Source organism: Schistocerca americana, chromosome 3 (assembly GCF_021461395.2).
Source record: "Schistocerca americana isolate TAMUIC-IGC-003095 chromosome 3, iqSchAmer2.1, whole genome shotgun sequence".
In the NCBI taxonomy this organism is placed as follows: Eukaryota; Metazoa; Arthropoda; class Insecta; order Orthoptera; family Acrididae; genus Schistocerca; species Schistocerca americana.
Genome location: NC_060121.1, coordinates 966822769 through 966849130, shown reverse-complemented (window position 1 = coordinate 966849130; position 26362 = coordinate 966822769).

The following is a 26362-nucleotide window of genomic DNA, read 5'->3' as shown; positions in this document are numbered from 1 at the left end:
CCGGTTTCTACCCTCACTGCAGAGTGATTTTACTGCTACCAATGTTGGGAAGACAAGAGAGATCAGCGCTTGCACGGAGGTGCAAGACAAGTCTCCATTTTCAAATGGTACGAAGTATCCCGCGCTATACGCCGTTCGGTGGTTTGCGGACCTATGTATGCAGATACAGGTGAAGATGGAAACTACACATCCGTCGCTTGTATGTACTTGGTTATCTCTGATATTTATTTATTTATCGTATCCAAGACATCACCATTTTACAAAAAAAAAATTATATTACAATGCAAGAGAAGCAGTTATAATACAATAATACATGGTTATAAGGTAAATTAACTACAATAATATAGAAAAGTATGTAACGTATAATGATAAGCGCTAAGGATGCGAAACAGAGCGATTTTCATATCCCACGTGAAGCCCAGCACACTGCAGCTTGAATAGCCTTGTCATTTGCTTCAAACAGGTCTTGAGTCGAACACGGGTTGTTTAGTTTCCTGCAGACCAGTAGGTGTTGTGGGTCTTGCTGTTCTCCACACTCGCAGGGCTCGTCTGCACTGATGTAGCGCCATTTTTCCAAGTTTGCTCTGCATCTTGATACGCCTGTTCGTAGTCTATTCAGGGCTTTCCAGGTCGTATATGGGAGTTCAGAGCCAGCTGTGGGTTCTTCCCTGGGGCTATTCCCTGGTCTTCCTGGGTCCACATTGTACCACAGCTCTTCTCGTCGTGCTCTAGGCGATAAAAGAGTTGCTTCAGTTGTTCGTAGGAAACTCTTCCTTGATTTAAGTCGGCGAGGTTGAAGATTGTATCCGAACATTGGATGCCTGGGATCTGTCTCCTGTTTATGTTTCTCGATTTCTGCGGCAGTCCTTCTTCTGATGTCTGGCGGGGCTATGCCCATGAGGTGGTACAGCTGCTTTGTGGGAGTTGGGCGGAGGCATCCTGTCACGATGCGTCCAGTCTCACTCAATGCTACATTTACTTGTTCAGCGTGGGTGGAATTTTGCCAAACGGGTGCCGAGTACTCCGCAGTGGAGAAACATAAAGCTAAAGCTGACGTGCGGAGAACTGTAGGTTGCGCTCCCCATCTGCTGTTTGTTAGCTTGCGGATGATGTTGTTCCTGGCACTCACTTTCATCTTTGTGGTCTGGTCAAACAGTCTTCCTTGTAGGTGAGAGCACGGTCAAGTTTAATCCCAAGATATTTTGGTGTGTCGCAGTGAGATAGATGTTGTCCCTTCCAGCTTATGTTGAGTTTCCTCCTTGCTTCCTTATTACGTAGGTGAAAAGCACAGACCTGGGTTTTTGCTGGGTTTGGCTTGGTGGTTATTATCATAATAGTCACCCAGCTTTTCAATCGCTAAAGTTAATTTACTTTCCACCTCTTCAAAGGTTTTTCCCTGGGTGGCAACGACTGTATCGTCTGCATAGATGAAGGAGCGAGCGTCCATACTGATCGGTTGGTCATTGGTATAAATATTATACAGCAATGGGGCGAGGACGCTACCTTGAGGTACCTGAGAGAGACTTGTTTAATATACACTGATGAAAAAAAAAATTTGCAACACCAAGAATGAGTCGTAAAACATAAAAGAAGGTTGGCAGGAGTGTTTCTACATTTGAAAGATGATGCCTATTCAGATTTCACGCCAGTGGCATAAGAGTGGAGCTGTTAGCGCTACTATGGGGATGCAATCGAGTTTGCTTTATATAAATTGTAAGGTGGCTAAAATTTCGCACCTTACAAGCATTCATCTACATACTTTGCTGTGATTTACAATCGGAATTAGGTATGATTTGGTAGGTTGTAGATCGTATATATGCATATTTAAAGAAGACTGACATTGTCATGTACACCATGTAAATAACTGTTAACGCTATTTGCATGAAAGCTGACGGAGTGTCTTTATTATCAAAATGGCGTAATGAATGATTGCATATACTAGTAGAGGTTGGGACGCCAGTGGAAATTAAACGGCAGGCGAAACTCAAGCCCTGGGTGGAAAAGCCCGCACAGGTGTGTTGGTCCTGCTTCACACAGGAAGTGCCAAGACGGACAGTCTGGGCAGCTGAGCGCGGAAGCACAATACAGCGGCGGCCGGACGGTGTGTAGTGCGGCCGGAAGGATAAGCACATAATATTTCGGAAATTCTGAAAATCTCGGACGCAGTAGAGAGGAACGAGGAAGCGTTACCTCGGAAATCGCAGGCTGGGTTGTTTCCGAGGATTTTTATTCTGAGAAGCCTACCATTGTGTGAGTACTGGGATTCCCTCGCAAACTTTCCGCGCTTGGACGACAAAACACTAAAATATGGTTGGTTGGCGTTCGGATGAATCTGTAGAGAGGGTGAATATTTCTTGGTTTCCAGAATATGATTCGTCTTCTGAGTTACGAGGGAGAGGAGCTGAGCTTTGTTGGGAGTCCAGCGGTGAGAAAAGAAGTCTTCCATTTTTGGCGTCCTTATTTGACTGTCGCTTAGTATCAGCTTTTGCTGGTACAGACGGACTTGCTGTCTTTGCTCTCAGCGGTGGTCACGAGAACGTACGGCCGGAAGAAGATCTGGCTTTGGGCATCCACGAGGCACTACCCAGAAGGAAGACCACCGTGTTTGGCGTTTAGTTCAGGCGTATCTTACTGCATCAAATATTCAAATGTATGTGAATTCCTAAGGGACCAAACTGCAAAGATCAGCGGTCCCTAGACGTACGCACTACATAAACTAAGTTAAACTAACTTATGCTAAGATCAACACACACCAATGCCCGAGGGAGGACTCGAACCTCCGGCGGGAGGGGCCGCGCAGCCTGTGACAGGAAGCCTCAAACACCGCGGCCACTCCGCACGTCTCTTACTGCATCTGCAGAAACAATTTGAGCAGCCGTTGGCACCACTGTGAGACAAAAAACTGTTAACAAATCGGTCACTTCAAACTCAGCTCCGAGCCAGACTTCCTCTAGCGTGCATTTCACTGAACCCCAAACCATTGCCATCTGCGAATTCAGTGGTGTAAGGTGACAATAATTACGCACCTTACAAGCACCCATGCACATACTCTGCCGTGATCTACAAACATAATTAGGTTTCATGTGGCAGGTTCTACATCGTATATATGAATATATGAACGAGGCTGACATTGTCATGTACACCTTCTAAATACACTCCTGGAAATTGAAATAAGAACACCGTGAATTCATTGTCCCAGGAAGGGGAAACTTTATTGACACATTCCTGGGGTCAGATACATCACATGATCACACTGACAGAACCACAGGCACATAGACACAGGCAACAGAGCATGCACAAAGTCGGCACTAGTACAGTGTATATCCACCTTTCGCAGCAATGCAGGCTGCTATTCTCCCATGGAGACGATCGTAGAGATGCTGGATGTAGTCCTGTGGAACGGCTTGCCATGCCATTTCCACCTGGCGCCTCAGTTGGACCAGCGTTCGTGCTGGACGTGCAGACCGCGTGAGACGACGCTTCATCCAGTCCCAAACATGCTCAATGGGGGACAGATCCGGAGATCTTGCTGGCCAGGGTAGTTGACTTACACCTTCTAGAGCACGTTGGGTGACACGGGATACGTGCGGACGTGCATTGTCCTGTTGTAACAGCAAGTTCCCTTGCCGGTCTAGGAATGGTAGAACGATGGGTTCGATGACGGTTTGGATGTACCGTGCACTATTCAGTGTCCCCTCGACGATCACCAGTGGTGTACGGCCAGTGTAGGAGATCGCTCCCCACACCATGATGCCGGGTGTTGGCCCTGTGTGCCTCGGTCGTATGCAGTCCTGATTGTGGCGCTCACCTGCACGGCGCCAAACACGCATACGACCATCATTGGCACCAAGGCAGAAGCAACTCTAATCGCTGAAGACGACACGTCTCCATCCGTCCCTCCATTCACGCCTGTCGCGACACCACTGGAGGCGGGCTGCACGATGTTGGGGCGTGAGTGGAAGACGGCCTAACGGTGTGCGGGACCGTAGCCCAGCTTCATGGAGACGGTTGCGAATGGTCCTCGCCGATACCCCAGGAGCAACAGGGTCCCTAATTTGCTGGGAAGTGGCGGTGCGGTCCCCTACGGCACTGCTTAGGATCCTACGGTCTCGGCGTGCATCCGTGCGTCGCTGCGGTCCGGTCCCAGGTCGACGGGCACGTGCACCTTCCGCCGACCACTGGCGACAACATCGATGTACTGTGGAGACCTCACGCCCCACGTGTTGAGCAATTCGGCGGTACGTCCACCCGGCCTCCCGCATGCCCACTATACGCCCTCGCTCAAAGTCCGTCAACTGCACATACGGTTCACGTCCACGCTGTCGCGGCATGCTACCAGTGTTCAAGACTGCGATGGAGCTCCGTATGCCACGGCAAACTGGCTGACACTGACGGCGGCGGTGCACAAATGCTGCGCAGCTAGCGCCATTCGACGGCCAACACCGCGGTTCCTGGTGTGTCCGCTGTGCCGTGCGTGTGATCATTGCTTGTACAGACCTCTCGCAGTGTCCGGAGCAAGTATGGTGGGTCTGACACACCGGTGTCAATGTGTTCTTTTTTCCATTTCCAGGAGTGTAATTCTTAACGCTTATCTCATGAAAAGTGACGGAGTGTCTTTATTATAATACTAGTAGAAGTAGCAGCGACAGTGGAAATAAACGGCAGGCGGAACTCAACCTCTGGGTGGAAGGCCCGCACAGGTGTTGGTCCTGCTTAAACACAGGAAGTAGCTAGACGGACGTCGTGGCACCTGAGCTCTGGAGCACAATAGGGTGACAGCCGGCCGCTATTGTAGTAGGGCCAGAAGGATAACCGGATACTACTTCCGAACTCTTGGACGCAGGTGAGAGGAACGAAGAAGCGGAACCTCGGAAACCACGCAGGCTGGGTTATTTCCAAGGATTTGTACTCAGAAGCGTACCATTGTACGAGTATAGGTTTTTCCTCGCTAACTTTCCGCGCTGGACGACAAAAGACTAAAATTTGGTTGGTCTGTTGACCGGTTGGTCGGCGTTCGGAAGAATCTGTAGAGAGGGAGAATATTCCGTGGTTTCGGGAATATGATTCGTTTTCGTAATTACGATGGTGGGGAGCCGAGCCTTGTTGGGAAGCCAGCGGTGAAGAGACAAGGTCTTCCATTGTGAGCGCCCGTGTATGAGACGGTCGCTCGATACCAGCTTTGTTGGTGTGGATACACTTGCTGTCTTTGCTCTCAGGAGAGTTTATAGTTAGTACAGTTGGGCACTGTACTGTTGCGAACCTATACGATTCTGGACTTACCTCTGGGTTAGAAGTAGTCTTTGAGTACGCAGCGTTCAGTAATTGAGAGTACTTCCTCTGCCTATACCTACTTTGAGACGTTATCTGAACTCCCTCCTTGCGGCTGGGAGTTCGCGTTTCTCGTCTGTAGAACACAGAGAGGAGAAGACCGTATTAGAGTATATTAGTCAGAGGACCGCCTTCTGCCTTCTAAGAGTTTATTTGTTGTTGGAATTCTTCCATCGTCGCAGACTAGTATGAGAACCATCACTTCGACCTACCGGACGCAGTTCATACGGTGATATCGCAAATTGCTTCGGCTTATTAGGGTTATAAAAACTAGTCTATTTCCAATGATGTTCCACACCACCGTAGATCATCTGTGAAAATAGTGTTCAAAATGGCTCTGAGCACTATGGGACTTAACATCTCAGGTCATCAGTCCTCTAGAACTTAGAACTACTTAAACCTAACTAACTTAAGGACATCACACACATCCATGCCCGAGGCAGCATTCGAACCTGCGGCCGTAGCGGTCGCGCGGTTCCAGACTGAAGCGCCTGGATCCGCTCGGCCACCAACGGCCGGCGAAAATAGTGTCTTCAAGTGTTTGATATGTGGATGATGTCAGTCATTTCGCGTTATTGATATTAGATTGAGCACTCATAATAAGGGTCAGAGCTGGCCAATTGAATCTACAGTAAATATATATAAGCAGGAACAACGTTTATCTTTTAGTAGGATTACTTGCCATCACTCCTTTATGTTTAGGTTGTAATTTATAGAATCAAGAGATCCTATGATCTGCTTCAAGGGGTAGTCAGATAGGGCCAAATCTTCATTTTAGCGTTTATTTTTTCCGTTGCAGACATTCATTTTACACCCACCTCGAATAGCATCTTGGAAGAGAGAGCTCATTGGAGGGTAGGGTGGAGGTCGGTTTTCTGATGAAAGTTGGTTGCGGTTCGGTGCCTGTGACGGTCGTAAGTTGTTAGAAGGAGGCCTGAAACCAAGTTGTCTGCGTGCTGGAAACGCTTCGGTTATGGTCTGAGGTGTGATTTCTGCAGCACTCCAGTGGTTTTGCAAACACTTAAACAGCAAAATTGTGCGTCTGTCTGGTGATTCGACTTGTTGCGCTGCCATTCTTGAACAGCATTCCAGGTGGTGTCTTTCGACAGAATACTGCTAGTCCACGTACCGCTGTTGTTACCCAATCTGCTCTAGAGAGTGCCGGCAAGTTGTCTTGGCCTGCTCGATCACCAGATATGTCTCCAGTGGGGCCCGTATGGACCATTATCGAAAGACCACTCCAGCGTGATCCACAAACAGCATTTACCGTCCCTCTACTGACCGACCAAGTTGCACAGGCATGGAAATCCAGCCGCGATCATCTGAACAACAGAAAGCATGTACCTCTGCGTTTTTGCATCCAACATCCTGGGGGCTCACACCGCTTATTAACGCACCAACATTTCGCAATTGCAATAGCTCCTTTCGCGTTTACGTTAACCTGTGATCTTTCAGTTTTAATCACTTCAATTCGAGGGTTACTCCAAAAGAAATGCGCACTATTTTTTTAAAAAATCTATCTTTTATTCGACATGTTTGAAAGATTTACAGTGTGTAGATACATCCTTTACGAACAATATTTTCATTTCTCCACATAATTTCCATCCCTCTGAACTGCCTTATGCCATCTTGGAACCAGCGCCTGTATGCCCGCACGGTAAAATTCTGGACCAACCTGTTGAAGCCACTGTTTGGCAGCGTGCACAAGGGAGTCATCATCTTCAAACCTTGTTCCACGAAGAGAGTCTTTCAGTTTCCCAAAGAGATGACAGTCACATGGAGCCAGGTCAGGACTGTAAGGCGGGCGTTTCAGTGTTGTACATCCGAGTTTTGTGATCGCTTCCATGGTTTTTTGACTGACATTTGGCCCTGAATTGTCGTCCAACAGAAAAACATCCTGCTTTTGCAGATGTGGTCGAACGCGACTCAGTCGAGCTTCAAGTTTCTTCAGTGTCGTCACATATGCATCAGAATTTATGGTGGTTCCACTTGGCATGATGTCCACAAGCAACAGTCCTCCGGAATCGAAAAACACCGTATCCATAACTTTTCCAGCAAAAGGTGTGTTTTTGAATTTTTTTTACTTGGGTGAATTTGCATGATGCCGCTCCATTGATTGTCTCTTCGTCTCTGGTGAAAAATGCTGGAGCCATGTTTCGTCACCTGTCACAATTCTTCCAAGAAATTCATCTCCACCATTCTCGCACTGTTCCAAAAGTTCGCTGCATACCGTTTTTCTTGTTCCTTTGTGAGCCACTGTCAACAGCCTGGGAACCCACCTGTAACAAAACTTTTTTAACGCCAACACTTTTCAGTATTCTGCAAACACTTCCTTCCCCTATCCCAACGTAGCGGTACAATTCGTTCACTGTGATGGGTCTATCGGTAGTCACCAATTCGTCAACTCTCTGCACATTGTCTGGAGTGTGTGCAGTACGAGGCCTGCCGTTGCGAGGACAATCCTCAGTATTGCCGTGCCCGCTTTCATCACGTAACCTGCTTGCCCACCGACTAACTGTACTGCGATCGACAGCAGCATCTCCATACACCTTTTTCAACCTCTTGTGGATGTTTCCCACTGTCTCGTTTTCACAGCACAGGAATTCTATGACAGCACGTTGCTTCTGTCGAACGTCAAGTGTATCAGCCATCTTGAAGACATGCTGTGACGCAGCCACTCACGGGAACAGGTTGAACTAAGTTTGAAAACAAGCGGGAAGGATGTATCTACATACTGTAAGACTTTCACACATGCGGAATGAAAACAATATTTTTACAAAAATTGAGTGCATTTCTTTTGGAGGGATCCTCGTATGTTACCTAGACAACTGTATTCGCGAAACGCCATTACTGTACGTTAATTACTTTTTGGTGTTTGCGACTTTCGTGTGTAAATAAATGGCGTCACAACAACTGAAGGTCTCTGCTACGACGCTCCGTGTACTGACGGACCAAGTACCACAGGCAGCCGGCCGCTGTGGCCGAGCTGTTCTAGGCGCTGCAGTCTGGAGCCGCGTGACCGCTACGGTCGCAGGTTCGAATCCTGCCTCGGGCATGGATGTGTGTGATGTCGTTAGGTTAGTTAGATTTAACTAGTTCTACGTTCTAGGGGACTGATGACCTCAGATGTTGAGTCCCATAGTGCTCAGAGCCATTTTTAGCGACAGGCATGGAAAGCCATACAACAGAATGTATGCGCTTGTGCGTTTTTGCATTCAACATCCTGGCGGCTTACACCGTTTATTAACGCACCAACATTTCGCATTTGCAACGGCTTCTTTCGCGTTTACGTTAACCTGTGATCTTTCAGTTTTAACCACTTAAATATGTTACCTAGACAAATGTATTTGCGAAACTTCATTACTCTACATTAATTACTTTTTGGTGTTAATAATTGGCAACCAATGCTGTACAATCGCAGTGAAGTCATGAGATATTCAATTGACTATTTTGTTAGAACATGTTACGCGTTTCGGGATTACACCCGTCTTCAGGCATCACAACCTTCAACTCCCTCCTAACCAATCAGGCGTACAGCCTTGACAACTCCAAGAAAGTGTCGAATAACTTATGACTGCGGCACAAGCAATCTTTCTTTGAGTTTTGAAGACTGTGCACCTGGTTGGTTAGGAAGGAGTTGAACTTTGTGATGTCTGAAGATGGGTGTAATCCCGAAACGCGTAACAAGTTCTAACAATAGAGTCAATTGAACATCTCATGACTTTATTGCGATTGTACAGCATTGGTTGCCAATTATTAACATCAAAATGATCGCAGGCCTCAGACGGGATTTTATGTCCTGTATATCTCACTTTTTGGTTTTGCGACTTTAGTGTGCGTATGTAAATAAATGGCGTCACAACAACTACACCTCTCTCCTGCGCTCGCCGCGCATCGATTGAAAGTGAATTCAGGTCGCGAGCGCTAGTGGGACTTCCCGCAGTGCCACGAGGACGAGGAGGAGAGGAATGTTTGATCGCGACGCTGCGGCCCCCAGCAGGTGGCCGGGCCGCCTTGCCGGCCGGGCCGCGTCGCGACCTCGGGAGCGGCAGAGGCAGCGGCAGCGCCACGTGAATGGACGGTGGGCGGCGCAAACAATGGTGTGTCGTGCGAGGACAGCAGTGCGTGGCAAGGCGAGGCCTGAGAACGCAGCAGACGGTACGGCACGGCACAGAGCGCCAGGAAGTGCGCTCCGAGGAGCCCGCTTCCGCTGACCGCTGCCGGCTGCCGACCGCTGACCGCCGCCCGCTCCCACCACCCACCGCCCACTGTGCCTATCTCCATTGCCGTTGTCGTCAAGAGACCGAGGTCACTCGTAGCACTGCTGGCTCCGGGAGCCTCGAGATTCATTCCCCACGCTTCACATCTCATTTGGGCGAAGAACCGGTAGCCGTCGCGTGACGTCATGAAGTGCAGTGAAGTATGAACAACATGTGGTACTGCGAGCATACCTGTTGTCAGAAATTGCACCAAATGAATAGTCTTACCATCTCATTGGCTGAAGATAGAAGAGATAGTAGGGATTCTTGCTGCTGTAAAAAGAGCGATGCGTGAAGCATTCACCTTAGCAAAAGATCTTGCTGAAAACCCAAGGAAATGCTGGTCTTACGTAAAATCGGTAAGCGGGTCGAAGGCTTCCATCCAGTCACTCACTGATCAGTCTGGCCTGCCGACGGAAGACAGCAAAACGAAAGCTGAAATTTTAAATTTAGCATTTGAGAAAACTTTCACGCAGGAGGATCGTACAAACATACCACCGTTTGAGTCTCGCACAGATTCCCGTATGGAGGACATAGTGATAGACATCCCTGAGGTTGTGAAGCAACTGAATGGGTTGAAAATAAATAAATCGCCAGGTCCAGATGAGATTCCAATTCGGTTTTACAGAGAGTACTCTACTGCATTGGCTCCTTGCTTAGCTTGCATTTATCGCGAATCTCTTGCCCAATGTAAAGTCCGCCGGCCGAAGTGGCGGTGCGTTTAAAGGCGCTGCAGTCTGGAACCGCAAGACCGCTACGGTCGCAGGTTCGAATCCTGCCTCGGGCATGGACGTTTGTGATGTCCTTAGGTTAGTTAGGTTTAACTAGTTCTAAGTTCTAGGGGACTAATGACCTCAGCAGTTGAGTCCCATAGTGCTCAGAGCCATTTGAACCATTTTTTGTAAAGTCCCGAGCGACTGGAAAAAAGCGCAGGCGACGCCTGTATATAAGAAGGGTAGAAGGACGGATCCTCAAAATTACACACCAATATCCATAACATTGGTTTGTTGCAGGATTCTCTAACTTATTCTCAGTTCGAATATAATGAATTTCCTTGAGAGAGAGAAGTTCCTGTCCATGCATCAGCACGGCTTTAGAAAGCATCGCTCCTGCGAAACGCATCTCGCCCTTTTTTCACATGATATCTTGCGAACCATGGATGAAGGGTATCAGACAGGTGCCATATTCCTTGACTTCCGAAAAGCGTTTGACTCGGTGCCCCACTGCAGACTCCTAACTAAGGTACGAGCGTATGGGATTGGTTCCCAAGTATGTGAGTGGCTCGAAGACTTCTTCAGTAATATAACCCAGTACGTTGTCCTCGATGGTGAGTGTTCATCGGAGGTGAGGGTATCATCTGGAGTGCCCCAGGGAAGTGTGGTAGGTCTGCTGTTGTTTTCTATCTACATAAATGATCTTTTGGATAGGGTGGATAGCAATGTGCGGCTGTTCGCTGATGATGCTGTGGTGTACGGGAAGGTGTCGTCGTTGAGTGGCTGTAGGAGGATACAAGATGACTTGGACAGGATTTGTGGTTGGTGTACAGAATGACAGCAAACTCTAAATATACATAAATGTAAATTAATGCAGATTGAATAGTAAGAAGAATCCTGTAATGTTTGAATACTCCATTAGTAGTGTAGCGCTTGACACAGTCGCGTCGGTTAAATATTTGGGCGTAACATTTAAACCCGCAAACCACCCATCAGAGCGTTGTTTCACCACGTATCAGCATTATCCTTAATTTCTGAGCATGAGTGTATCACACAGTTTCGGTGATCAGCTTTTGGTTTTGTCTGACGAAATGTGAATAGTAAAAAGTCTACAGAATCCTATCAAATTTCTTCATTTTTATTTCACTAGTTCCATACCAACCTCACAGCAACGGACTCACGCTCTACGAGCCACCTCTGTGCTGGAACGAGAACGCGGCGTGAAGACGGCAGGCTGGTGCAGATGTTGAGTATTTCAGTGTTTTGCTTTGATGCGGCAGGACAGAATTAGTCTCTTTGCCCGCCCTGCTAATCACGTACCATTGGATGCAGTCGCATACCGTCTGTAGTAACACAGAGAAGGGAACTGCAAGCGCACTCGCTGCCAATACTGGCTTATGTCATAATTATGTGACTGCGTGGTGTCTGTTCTTTAGGACATGCATTCATATTATTGATTCGTCTAGATGGACAATAGGTCAGCCTTCTTCAGTGTGGATACAGAAGTAGCCCGATATTGTGCGGGAATCTCTGAGTAACGAGTGTGGAGGAAATTGACAGGGGCTACGGATAGGTGGGAATGTAGGTACACATTTTCACTCCTGATAGAGCGGACATCAGTGATCCTTTTCCTTTCCTTCCTGCCCCCCCCCCCTTGTACCTACAATTTGTATACTGTGTCGTAATCATTACCGATGCCAGTGTGTTTTAATTACACACGCATTTGTAAGTGGATGATCTCCGTACGCTGCGTAAATGAATCGCAGCTAGTTGACTTTAACTGACACTTGAGAAAAGGGTCACTGTAACCAACTAAAGAGGTAACCATCCGGAACGACCCGAGTGGAATACCCACACAAAACGAGCTTTAAGAGAAGCAGTGGCAAAAACCTCTTCTCTGTGCGTCGGAGCTTCAGTATCGTCATGCTAGGTAACACTCCTCGTCGCAGCCAGAATGCATGCATTCTTTGTGATGTGCAGCCCAGGAGACAATCAATGCAAATCGTGCTCTACGGGTTTAGGGTTTATTCGGAATCCTCCACCGACAATCTCCAGCAATGCAGTTCGAAGTCAACAGCAAAAGAGTGACCCAAAAGCATCACACTCAGATTTTCACGAAAAAGAACATAATTTGTCGGCTTCACCGAATACCTCCCTAAGACTGCCTCGCTCACCAAAAACCACTATCCACTTACCCACTTGGTTCGGCACCCTGTTTTCAGGTCTCTGCCTATTCAGTGCCTGCACACTCGCTAACCACCAACACTCGCCTACAAAAGCGTAATGACTCAACCCGAAATCCACACCCGCTTACTGGAACTCACGTTCGGGTCCTCACAAATTTCCGTACTGCAAAAAATAACGCGGCTGTTCAGAAAAGGATCACCTTCTTCCGACTTTCGAATACACTACGAAAACCTCCTGTGCTCCAGAGGACACGATTTCTATACCCCACAATGGCTACCAGCTGACTCCGCCGATTTCGTGAGATCCAAAACCGTTCCACGAAATTACTGAAAATTCAGCCCTTTCGGACAATCAGACACTGTAGCCGCACGCTGGTAATTTCATTGGTCATTCTGCACTCGTCATAATCATTATCTTGCAAAAACATTTCCTGCTTCCATGCCTTTTAGTTTCTGTGCAATGAATGTTGGAAGGCACCGGTCATCGAGGGAAATCGCAAACATTCAACTCGGCCATGTAGGCTCCAACAGCAACCAATTAAGGAAAATTAGGGAAAGACCGACCAGCCACTTCCATGCTGGAGGACACCCCCTTTCCTCTGATACTGGCTGTGGCAGGCCCAATAGCCACCTCACAAGCACACAGGCGCTTCGAAAACGATATGGTAGATTACTGGCTGATATTCAGCTGGGGAATCTCAAAGAAATGTAATTCATCCACGAAGGAAGTGGCTTAGAAAACAATTGTTCTACTGAATCTTCAGGCTTGCTGATCAGTCTGGCACCCAAAGTAAGCAGGATTAGTAAAAAGAGATCGAGAAGATTCAACGAAGAGTAACGCGTTTCGTCACGTGACCGTTTATCAGGCGTGAGAGTGACGCTCACGTTCCAATGGCAGACGCTCAAAGAGAGGCGTTTTGCATCATGGAGAGGCTTCTCGATAATATTCAGAGTTGAGCTGACCATCACGGTACGGTTACTGCTAAAATTCAAAGAGCGCACATTCCAAGAAGCATCGCGCATCATATGCGTTCCTCCTAATTACGTCACCCAAAATGGCGATGAGGAGGAAATCATATGAGAACTGATACAGAGGTTTACGAATAATCATACTTCCCATGCGCTGACTGTGAATGGAACAATCAAGATGGTAAAAACTGCAGCGTTGTTTGGTTGATTTGTGGGGAATGGACCGAACAGCGATGTCATTGGTCCCATATGATTAGGAAAGGATAGGGGGGAGGAAGTCGGCCGTGCCTTGTCAAAGAGAATCATCCAGCCGTTAGCCTGAAGGAATTTAGGGAAACCACGGAAAACCTAAATTAGGATGGCCGGACGCGGGTTTGAACCGTTTTTACTCCAGAATGTGAGTCTAGTGAGTTAACCACTGCGCCACCTCGTCTGTAGCGGATGTATTCTCCACCATACACCTTAAGGTGACTTGCGCAGTGTAGATGTGTTGTAGAACAAGAGGTGGGATTGAATATTACACTGAAAGGAGATCACTGTGAAATTACTACCCTGTGCGAAAATGGGAAGAAAATTACGGGACTTATGGTATGCAACGACTAGTTTAGTGAGCAGAACAGGGAAATGAAAGAAAACCAACAGAAGTGAGCCAGATCGCTGGTCGATCATCAGCGATCGGATTGATATCTTTGGCGCGTCCCCGGGCATGAGCATCTTTGCGTTTTCGGCTGGGACGCGCGGGACGGCGAGAGGCAGTCGGTTTTGGGGCGGCCGGTGAGACCGGCGGAGTTGTGTCTCGGACGTAAACACACGTGTGATGTCGGTTACGCTGGGGGTGTTTGCTAATCGTGAAACTCCTGCTGCGGTTACTGGTTGCCTGGCAGGCATTTCATATAAACTACGCCAAGCCTCGCAGTGAGAGGGGAGTCCGGAGTTGGTGTTGGCCGAGATGTTTGTACAAATTGAGGTGCCTGTGTGAGAAGCACGGCGTGGGCCTGTCGGTTGCTTCGTCCTTCTGGCAGCCACCGCAAGCGGATGTTGGGCCGGAATGTCTACAGTTTGTGGTGGGCATAGTGTGAACAAGTTCTCGTAGGATGTGCTCCCAGCCTGAGTCTTAGCCTGTGTTATTTGTGGGTGCCGACCCCTTGTCTGTTACTGCTTCCGGGTGTCCTGTAGCATTTCACAGCAAAACTGGTTTTTTTTTTTTGGCTCAACCTCCGCCTAGACAAGGAAAAGATTTGTGCCTCACTGAAAGGGGGGGTGGGGCTTCGATTGGACATCTTTTGGAATTCCTTAATGCTGTAATTTAAACATACAAGAAAATTTTTTTCAGAATAAGCGCCTGTTTCTTTGGGACACTACAGTTCAAACAGGAGTGGCATAATATCAATGAGTATTTTTTATTTGTCAAATGAAGTGTATTTAATTTCTTACAGTTTTCTGGGGCACGTAGCTGTGTTATTGAACTCATTTTGAAGTGTTATGTCGGGTGAATGACTGCTCCCCACTTCAGTGTATTCATTTGAGTGGTATTGTAAGGTTTTTTGGATATCTGTCAGTGGGGTGTATTGATTCAATTTTGTTTGTCTCTTTCTTTTCATTTACGGAGAATTGTTTAGTTTATCTGGTTATTGGGTTAACTCACGCTTCACGCACTAAATGAGTTGATATTGAATTTTCTTCTTCTTTTTATTCCTGATGGTTGATATTGACAACGTTACAGACGAGTAACAGAAGTGAGATTGGTGACAAACATTAACCTCAGAAATGGGACGCACATTGTAGACTAAATGAAACAATTGTGCCACATGAGAGCGCATGACGGACGAAACAAATGTACGCAGAAGACTATCAAACGCAAAGAGAACAGTCCTTACCAAAATAAGCTAGCTAGAAAGAGAACTTTCTTGAAACTGATTATAATATAACAGCGCCGAGGAGATGGTCGACCGAGGAACTGTGGACGACAGAGCCAATTTCCTGTATACCTGCGAAAGACGTTTTTTTCCGACCTTCATGATGAATCGGATTTGCTGTAATCCTTCTAAGAGGTTTCTGGTCGGTGTCTAGTAGACTCATTTAAGGACTAGTGTCTTACCCATGATAGTAGGTGTTTTCTAGCACTTGTTGGAAAGGGTGACTGACTGAAAGGCTTGAAAGTTGCAATACTCGAAATTCCGTGCGTACCAAGCCATGCTATACAGCACAATGGAAAACTCACGCATATACCTACAGTTTCTACATTGCAGACCTGTTACCCACTTTGTTGCAAAATTAGACTGATAATGTAACGTTCTCAGGTAGTGTCTCTGCTTGGACGATCACGTACGTTTTCGGCGCAGTCAACAGTCCCACCTCTCTTACAAGCCAGATGATGTCCTGCGTTCCTAATATACAGTGACAGCCAGAAGACGAAGACTTTAACGACATGGGCAACGTAGAAGGACATTAATTAATTTCAAACGTGTTATTTCGCTTAGAATTATGTTAGCCAGCAATCTGTGATGTAATTTGAATACAGATTTTCTGTGTACCACTACAAGAGAGAAGCGGAAATTAGATAACATTGTTCCTAAGGTGTGACCGTTTATAGATTTTTATAAAATGTTAATGTAACTGTTACCAGTTTACATGTCTTACGAGGGTGGTTTATATAACCACCATGAAACAGCTAAAGCGTTTGTCCTAGGGATACTTTCCGCAGTATACCATCGTATGCCAGACTTAAGAATTTCAAAATTATGCATACTATAGTTACATAATTTGCGGGAATTAGATTAGGAAATGATACACTTAAAGTAGTAAATGAGTTTTGCTATTTGGGGAGCAAAATAACTGATGATCGTCGAAGTAGGGAGGATATAAAATGTAGACTGGAAATGGCAAGGAAAGCGTTTCTGAAGAAAAGGAATTAGTTAACATCGAGTATAAATTTAAGTGTCAGGAAGTCGTTTCTGAAAGTATTTGTATGGAGTGTAGCCATGTATGGAAGTGAAACGTGGACGATAAATACTTTAGCAAGAAGAGAATAGAAGCTTTCGAAATGTGATGTTACAGAAGAATGCTGAAGATTAGATGGGTAGATCACATAACTAATGAGGAGGTATTGAATAGAATTGGGGAGAAGAGGAGTTTGTGGCACAACTTGACAAGAAGAAGGGGTCGGTTGGTAGGACATGTTCTGAGGTATCAAGGGATCACAAATTTAGCATTGGAGGGCAGCGTGGGGGGTAAAAATCGTAGAGGGAGACCAAGAGATGAATACACTAAGCAGATTCAGAGGGATGTAGGTTGCAGTAAGTACTGGGAGGTGAAGGAGCTTGCACAGGACATAGTAGCATGGAGAGCTGCATCAAACCAGTCTCTGGACTGAATACCAGAACAGAAACTATTTAAAAACTTATATATTTACAACAGCTGATAAAATAAGTGAACCACCCGGAAGGAAAGGGCGAAACGTAATGGAACTTCAGCGGTCGAGAGAGCGTGTGACGTTGTATCGTTGATTACAAAATCTAGTCAAATTTGTATGGAATTTGGCAGTATGAGCCCGCTTGTGAGTACGACTATGTACCTCTTGTGGTCTAGATGCTTACACTGATTCAACGGTGAAGGGTGTTGAAGACGTCGAGTCCTCTTCAGAGGCAAGCTGGTCCACATCTGGATACCGGCACTGAAACGAAATTGTCCGAGCTGGTCGCACGAATTTTATATCGGGGCCTGATAAGGGGGTCTTTTGCACGCCACGAGATTACTCCAACATCACACACAGTTCAAGGAAACGCGTGTCATGAGCGGACTAGCGTTGTCAGGTTGCAAAACGGCATCACGATGTTGTCGAATGAGAGGTAATTACACTTGAGGACGCAGAATGTCCCTGACGTACTGGTACCATTGTTTACCTACAGACCATCCCAATAATCACCAGCTTTCAGCTGAAATCATACCCAATGGGTTCCCACCGATGCCCACGAGGAAGACAGGCCGTGGCGGGTACGTCACAGCACGTGACTGGGTGTTTAAATGCAAGAAAGTTCTCAATAGCACATGACAGAATTAAGACCTTTAGTGGGTAACATTTCAATTGGGACAAGCCTACTAGTGTGACGTCCCAGGTTCGTCGCAGGACCCGTATGCCTCGTTGATCTCGATTCCCACTTGATAAAGCCAAGTGAAACACCGCTTAGCCTCTTCAGAACATTAGAAGGTTCGGTCCTCTCTTCAGGTCGCCACAATACGCTCTAGTAATAATGCATAGACGCGTTTCATCGCTTAAGACGATAAGACACCACTCATCAGCAGTGTACTCTTTTTGAGCACGGCAAAACTCCAAATGCAGCAGGTTGTGCTGTGGCGTTAACCGCGGCTTACACATGAGACAGAAATTCCCTACTCCGGCTACTACCAGTCTCTGACAAGTGGTGCGGAACAACACAGAATTTTGCAGGGAGTCTATAGCCTGTTCTCGGATGGCAGTCGCAGATACGAAGGAGCTACGATGTGCCTGATTCACAGTACGACGATTCTCTTATGCGGTGACAAGACGTGGTTGATAAGAACCTTGAAGCCGAGAATGCCTGTCCCCACATTCCCGTGCAGTCCAACATCTGGTCAGTACCACAACCGGATATTGAACGTTTAAACCAGCTGGTCAATGGAGACCCACAAAGAGTTCCCTTTCATATTCAATTAGGTGCTGATAAAGGTTTCCCACACAAGTACGATACATCCTTCACAGTTATCACTCAATACCTGATGCCGTTCACAGCCCTTATGTACCTTCCCAGGCCTGGTAACAACACTGAACACGTACAGCACTAACATTCTCTTGTGGCGTTTCTACTTGCAACTCTAACCATTTACATTCCAGCCAAAGGCTCGAATGTGCACGACGTTACATCGACATCCGCTTATGTCGTCTGGGTGCTTGTCCTTTGTTGTCAGTCGGAGTATTTACTGCTTTGAAGGTAAGGTAGTACGGATCTCATCACCTAGCACAGAACATACACTATGTGATCAAAAGTATCCGGACACCCCCAAAAACATACGTTTTTCATATTAGGTGCATTGCGCTGCCACCTATTGCCAGTTACTCCATATCAGCGACCTCAGTAGTCATTAGACATCGTCAGAGAGCGGAATGGGGCGATCTGCGGAACTCACGGACTTCCAAAGTGGTCAGGTGATTGGGTGTCACTTGCGTCATACGTCTGTACGCGATATTCCCATACTCCTAAACATCCCTAGGTCCACTGTTAACGATGTGTTAGTGAAGTGGAAACGTGAAGGGATACGTACAGCACAAAAGTGTACAGGCCGACTTCATCTGTTGACTGACAGAGACCGCCGACAGTTGAAGAGGATCGTAACGTGTAAAAGGCAAATATCTATCTAGACCATCACACAGAAATTCCAAACTGCATCAGGATCCACTGTAAGTACTATGACAGTTAGGCGGGAGGTGAGACAACTTGGATTTCGTGGTCGAGCGGCTGCTCATAAGCCACACGTCACGCCGGTAAATGCTAAACGACGCCTCGCTTGGTGTAAAGAGCGCAACACGGGACGATTGAACAGTGGAATAACGCTGTATTGAGTGACGAATCACGGTACACAATGTGGCGATCCGATGGCAGTGTGTGGGTATGGCGAATGCCCGGTGAACGTCATCTGCCAGCGTTTGTAGTGCCAATAGTAAAATTTGGAGGCGGTGGTGCTATGGTGTGGTCGTGTTTTTCATGGAGGGGTCCTGCACCCCTTGTTGTTTTTCAATATCGCAGCACAGGCCTACACTGATGTTTTAAGCACCTTCTCGCTTCCCACTGTTGAAGAGCAATTCAGTGATGGCGACTGCATCTTTCCAAAAGATCTAGCACTTGTTCATAATGCACGGCCTGTGGTGGAGTGGTTACACCATAGTAACATCCCTGTAAAGGACTTCCATGCACAGAGTTTTGACCTCAATCCCATAGAACAGTTTTGGGATTTTTTGGAATGTCGAATTCGTGTCAGGCCTCACCGACCGACGTCAATACCTCTCCTCAGTGGAGCACTCCGTGAAGAATGGGCTGCCATTTCCCAAGAAATCTTTCAGCACCTGATTGAACCTATGCCCGCGAGAGTGGAAGCTGTCATCAAGGATGAGGGTCTGCCAACCCCATACTGAATTCCAGCATTACCGATATAGGATGCCACAAACTTGTAAGTCACTTTCAGCCAGGTGTCCGGATAATTTTCATCGCATAGTGTAAGTCTTGCAGATATTACTTATTTAAGCAATGCGTAAGAACTTTTACGCTTCAGTGACCCTATTTAGTCTGGGAAAATGGACAGAAAGAAATTACTACCACGGTTACTGTGAGTGTTTCCTTAGTTATCAGGCGAATGCCGGAACTGAAAATTCCTACCCTACCCAAACATTCCCATTTGGAGCTTTCTGCCTCCCATTTCCTCCTCTTCCTCTTCCTCCTCCTCCTCCTTTCTTCGGACACCCATCTGCCGCCGACCCCCACCCCTTGTTTCCTTTCTACTGCTCCCTCTTGCCACCACTTCACTTGCTCTCTCAATGAGTGTATGGGTGAGTGCATGTGTAGATGTGTGTGTGTGTGTGTGTGTGTGTGTGTGTGTGTGTGTGTGTGTGTGTGTGTGTGTGTGTGTCTGTGTGTATCTAGCATACAAAACTTGTCTTCATCGCTCATTTACAATGATGACAGGTTTCGATTGATCAGCCAATCATTTTCAGATCTAGAACGGACAGAAAGAAAAATTCTCAAATAGCGTTCGTCCACAACATTTCAGTGACTGAAGGCAACACCAAGTTAGTAATCCCCTCGCAAATATTGTCCACCGAGCTGTCTCCTTTTTGTCAACAGCACTCTTAATATTGTACTGAAAATTTCCTGACTCTGCAGCGTATCATTCTTCGAAGAGCCCTCTCTACGTAGAGAATGATTTTTTTGTCATCAGTCTCCCGACCACCCGCCATGAACTCTTATCGAGAGCTAATCTCTTCATCCCAGAGCAATATCTGCGTCCTGCTTCCTCTGTTATTTGCTCGATGTCTTACCACATTTTCTGTCATCCTGCCTCTTCTTCTTGTTATAAAGGATGACAAGGATTTTAAAAAAAGATCGCAGATGTCATGAGATGTAAACATATGCACTACGTAGGAAGACAGAAAGGGTGTTAATGAACTGGTCGAAATACAAATAGTTACCGACAGAAAATACATAGAAAGCTGCTATTAGATCAGTGGGACTTCTGGTTTATACAACAAGACCGTATGTTTGGATGTAGTGTGAAAATAGTTCTGGCAGCAGACAAACGTGTTTACTGGAAAGCTGTAGCCGTCTTGTTTATTTCCGAGAGAAACTCTTGACAGTTCCGGAGATTACGTCCAAGACAGTAAACGTTCAACTACACAATCGAGGATAGATGTTTTCGTTTTTTCTGTGTTTAATGCTATCTCTCCCTTTCTCTTCATTCTGTTTTCCGTTCACCAAGTCAAAATATTATCATCAGTACCAAATTAATTGTCATAAGAAAGAGTCTTCTTTATTACAAGTACAGTACTGACGTGCATATTTCAGAACGCAGCTAAAAGAAAGTAACACGCGAAATTTATGTAGAATAACTGTCATTGGCGATTGTTGTTCTCTCGACCCGCTGTAAATCTGCGAGAATTAATGAAATATGAGCAATAAAATACGGATTGTGATGTAAAAATTTAAAACGTTAAACCTTCAGCGAAAATTACAGATGAAATGTGACAATTCTCAAAAAAATATAAAATTTTTCCCGATACTAATGTTGCTTTGCTGCAGTAGTGACAAACTTCAACAGATGGCTTTCAGCCTATCTTACAGTATATTCACAGTTCTCTGTATCTTTGTTTAACGTCTTTCAATATGGGCCGCACGGCATTAGCCGAGCGGTCTGGGGCGCTGCAGTCATGGACTGTGCGGCTGGTCCCGGCGGAGGTTCGAGTCTTCCCTCGGGCATGGGTGTGTATGTTTGTCCTTAGGATAATTTAGGTTAAGCAGCGTGCAAGCTTAGGGACTGATGACCTTAACAGTTAAGTCCCATAAGATTTCACACACATTTGAACATTTTTTTCTTCCAATATGTTTAACCAAATTAGTGTAAGTCATGCATGTATGCAGTCATATAATTGGAGATCTCACCTGACTGACTAAGAGCAAAAACCAAATATTTGTTTGTCGACAAGCGAGTTACTTACTACTCAGATTACTTAGATGCAGAGAAGAAGACAAGCGACTCCCTAACACGCGACGCGTCTTACAAGTACGAAACGGCCGAGTAGAAAAAGTGTAAAAGACGCAGATAAAATTTTTATTGTGTAATGAAAACACACACGTTTTCATCTTTATTTCATATAGTCACCTTTCATTTTCCTGGGCCTTACAGTAAGTGAAAACGGTAAAACGAAACCATTGATTAAGGTACAGAAATAAGCAATTGCAAAAGTAGCTGTGAGATGACTGCAGTAAGGATCCCTTTTATTTGTTTATTTTTTTTATTTAGGCCAACAGCCTTGCCATGGTGTTAACACAGGTTTCCGTCAGCTTACCGAAGTTAAGCCCCGTCGGGCTTGGCAACCACTTGGATGGGTGACCGTCGGATCTGCCGAGCACTGTTGGCAAGCGGGTTGCACTCAGCTCTTGTGAGGCAAATTGAGGAGCTACTTGAGTGAGAAGTAGCGGCTCCGGCCACGAAAACTGACAACGGCCGCTAGAGCGGTGTGCTGACCACACGCCCCTCCACATCCGCATCCAGAGACGCCTAAGGGCCGAGGACACACGGCGGTCGGTCAGTACCATTAGGGTTCTTGGAGACCTGCTCGAACGAAGTTTAATTTTTTGTTTGTTTTTTATTCAAACCATCCCTTCTGATGTATCGAAACCTTTGGGTTGTGTCGTCAGCAGAGGGTGGACGTGCAAAGCGGGTATCAAGGCAATTCCAGTCCTTCATTTCCCACGTTGTCTGTTCAGAACGGTACGTTTCATATTCAGTGACTATGATTGTACATTTCAGATGTTACTACCGTCTACGACTCCAAGACATCCAGAAAGATCGAACAGTTCTCTAATCATATCTCAGCTGCTATAATTTAGCCCACAAGTAGTCTTAATTTTTTTCGTCTTAGTCAGATTAAGTTATACTATCGTGGCGGTCACTTTTAAGTTTCCGTATGAATGGTCAGGTGGAAAAAACCAGTCAAGTCAATTTTCATAAAACTCGAGAGAAAACGATTTTAATATTTGAAATGTTATTATATCAATATATAAAGAACATACAATACATTTAATTTCATAAATTAAGCATCTTGGGTACACCGAACGTCGAAATACAGTTAATAGCATTCTGTGTTCATAGAAAGAAACAGTTCCCCAAAATGCAACCAAACGTCAGTCTGTAGGAGTGAAAGGAGCAGGTAACTCAAGCGAAACAAAAGCAATAGTTGCACAATAATCGCACCTGAAGGAATGTTTGGTTGTGATAATACGGCGATAGTGCTCATATCACACATATTTATCTGTGGGGCAGCTGAAGAACTTCACGGCACCAGGATGGAAAAAGTTAATCAGGCTCTGCAAATCTTTATATTTTAGTCTGGATATTGGAGGAAGATCTAGAATAAAGAACGGAACTTTTCGAGTTAGATTCAGCGAACAGAAGATAACCGCAAAGCTATTGTGCACTAGACAAGTAAGAATTTTGATCATACCATAATAAGCGTTACATGTTTTCATGGTGTCCTTATGATACCAGTTTGCATTCCTCCGTGATAAATTGTTTGATATTTTAGCATATCAGTGGCTAGATTCAGATGATATTGTCTTAATGGATTGAATTTTCGACGGGCATGTTGCTGTGTACTTGAGTGCAACAGTGTTTTCCATATCTTGGTTCACACTGATAACAGTCGAAGAAGATGGCTTGAATCTGGATGATCCGATAATTTCCTTGTAATCTTCAGGTATTTCCACAGTGCCTTTGCGTTTCATAATCCAACACTTTCATTGCACTAAAACTATGAAAGACCACGCGCTGAGAACGTAAAGATTACCTTCTCCAGACCACTAATTTGATTGAGAGTTACATAATGAATGTAGAGGAAAATGGTGAAGTTTCTAATGTAGCCACCAGCATCACTTTATACAGCCATGAGGAATGGTCAATGAGCAGGGATATGACAGGAAGGATCATTCAAAGCAAAAAAAATCTTATAGACGTGGGCTCTAAAATTAATACTTTAAGATCTATGAGCACTTCTTCACCTTCGACACTGCAAACAGCCGGCCGCTGTGACCGAGTGGTTCTAGGTGCTTCAGTCCGGAACCGCGCTGCTGGTACGGTCGCAGGTTCGAATCCTGCCTCGGGCCGGGATGTGTGTGGTGTCCTTAGGTTAGTTTAGTTTAAGTATTTCTAAGTTCTAGGGGACTGATGACCACCGACGTTAAGTCCCACAGTGAACCATTTATCTTCAGGTATTATCTATGTTTACCAGTCCTTTTCACTTCACATGATCATTCCTGTCATATTCCCGAATACTGACCATTCTTCCTGGGACAACAGCTCTTCAATGTCCTCATCCAATGCATGAGTGATTAAGTGAAAATAGAATGACGTCACTCCAATAACACCCTTTTCCACAATGCACTCAGGAGAAATACAGAAAAAAAAGGATTCGCCTGTTGCAAGAATATCGAAAGTTGCCCCTGAAAGTAAACGTCATTGATTACTATATTAGGAAGGATAAAATGTCTTGTGAAGTCTGTGCGTATAGCCACCCTCCATTTGTTTTTCCTTACCTCCAGTTTGCTGATGGGAGCGCCTGCATCAGAATTCTGTTTGCACTTCCCTCTCGTGGCTGCATGTTTTACCACTGACTTGCCTGTTTCTTTCCTCTGAAGAATTGATGTACTTGGTTCTTTCGCCTTACAAGCAAAATTTGAATGCTAGTATCTCTGATTTGCTTTTTTTTCCAGTTTTAACTCTCAGCAGATGCGTATGATCTGCAGGTATCGACCTGTACCAGTAACACAGTTAAAGAATGGTGATTACCTGGTACTTTCCCCTAAACCTTGCCGTGAGAAATACATGATTAATTACCATTCGTGCCTGTCGTTTTGACTAAAAAAGCGCTGATCGCAATTTGCAGAGATCGTGGTTGACTGGTTTCGCAACCGACTTAAAATTTTGTCACACAGACATAGAGCAAACGCCGGACGTCCTGAATGAAGTTCGGAAATAAGAGAGAGGTGTTCGCATTTTTCAAAGTTTGTGGGTACGGATGTGACTCGTACCCGGATAGTTCAGTCGGAGAGAGTATCTTCATAGGACGTCAAGGTTTCCGAGTTTGAGTCTGAGTGCGAGACACAGTTTTAATCCGCCCGTGTGATGGAAAACGAGCTCACCCACTTAGGATCTGTGCATGCAGGTGTGCAATCACAGTCTGGTTTTTTTTTACTGGCATTTGCATCGATTAACACGTAAAACCCACTGGGAAATGGACCATTTTGATATCGAAAACTGTTTGAATTAGTCGCAGACCACAATTGTAGCTCGTTGTACGAAAACAGTCTACGGCCCTCTTCGACAGAAAAAAAACTTGTAAGTCATTTAGTTTTTTAAGGCTTACGACGAAGAGATATGGAGCAGGAATGAGAGATTATCGTGTTTTTAAAGCTGTAACGGCCTCTAACCTGACCTCGCCCACCGGAACTGCCTTGAACGCCGCTAAGAAACGGGTTCACCTCAGACGTGTGACGCAAATGCTACTTCAAATATGAGATATGCTCGGAAATTCTAGGTGGGACGCTGTTACCGTCTTTCATAATTTCTAACGGCTCCTGCGAGCGTCGCCAGTTCAGGGGAAAATTTTGACTCCGGACAGTTATTTACTTCAGTTTATGGGACGCCAGTAACATTAGCAAGCGCTATGTTTTCGTGACACGCGATATTAAATACAACATAAAAAACGGTACCTAAAGACTAACGAATTCCATCCCAATTTCCTTACCTCTTTTGCTTCCACTGCGTACGGAGGGCGCTTTATGTACGACATACAATGCGCCACAGCTCAAGGCATTTGGTGAAAAAAGAAAAAAAAAAAACATCCGTTACGTCCTAATTCATCAGCGTAATACAGTTTCGTCTCTTCGCATTCATCTTCTATTAGTTCGTCCTGGAGGTCGTTTCCAGTCACGAGAAAATCTGCGACGAATTGTTTTAGCTGTATGTTCAGCGTACTATAGTTACATAATAGTCATTACCATAACTGTAACTTCTGTCGTTGCAATTAGCCTTTTATTCATCTTGCTCTTCCTTTGCGTCAATCTCAACTTCTTCCCACCGCTACTTATTGGTCGATTGTCAGAGGAATAAATCATTTATTTTCAATGAGAGAGGTGGCGCATTGCTTAGCACAGTGGACTCGCATTCTGAAGGACGACAGTTCAAATTGCCTTCCAGTCATCCAGATTTAGGTTTTCCATGATTTCCCTAAAACATTCCAGGGAAATGACGGAAAGGTTCCTTTGAAAGTGTAAGGCCGAATTTCTTCCCCAGCCTTTAGTAATCCGAGCTTGTACTCCGTCTCTAATACTCACGCTATCTACGGGGCATTAAACTCTACCCTTCCTTCCTTGTCTTACTATCACAGTCTTGAATGTCGTGGATGGATTACAGAGTGTCAATTCACAAGCAATACAATGTCAGTCCTAAATGAAGCATTCAAATTTCTTAGCGACATCCAAGTGGTTTTTATTCGCCCCTTTATTATACTTTCAGTAGTAGTTTTGTTGCCCTAGGTACATGAATTCGTCGACTATTCTCAGGATACAATTGATTATCTTCACACCCTTTTCGCGCTTTCATTATG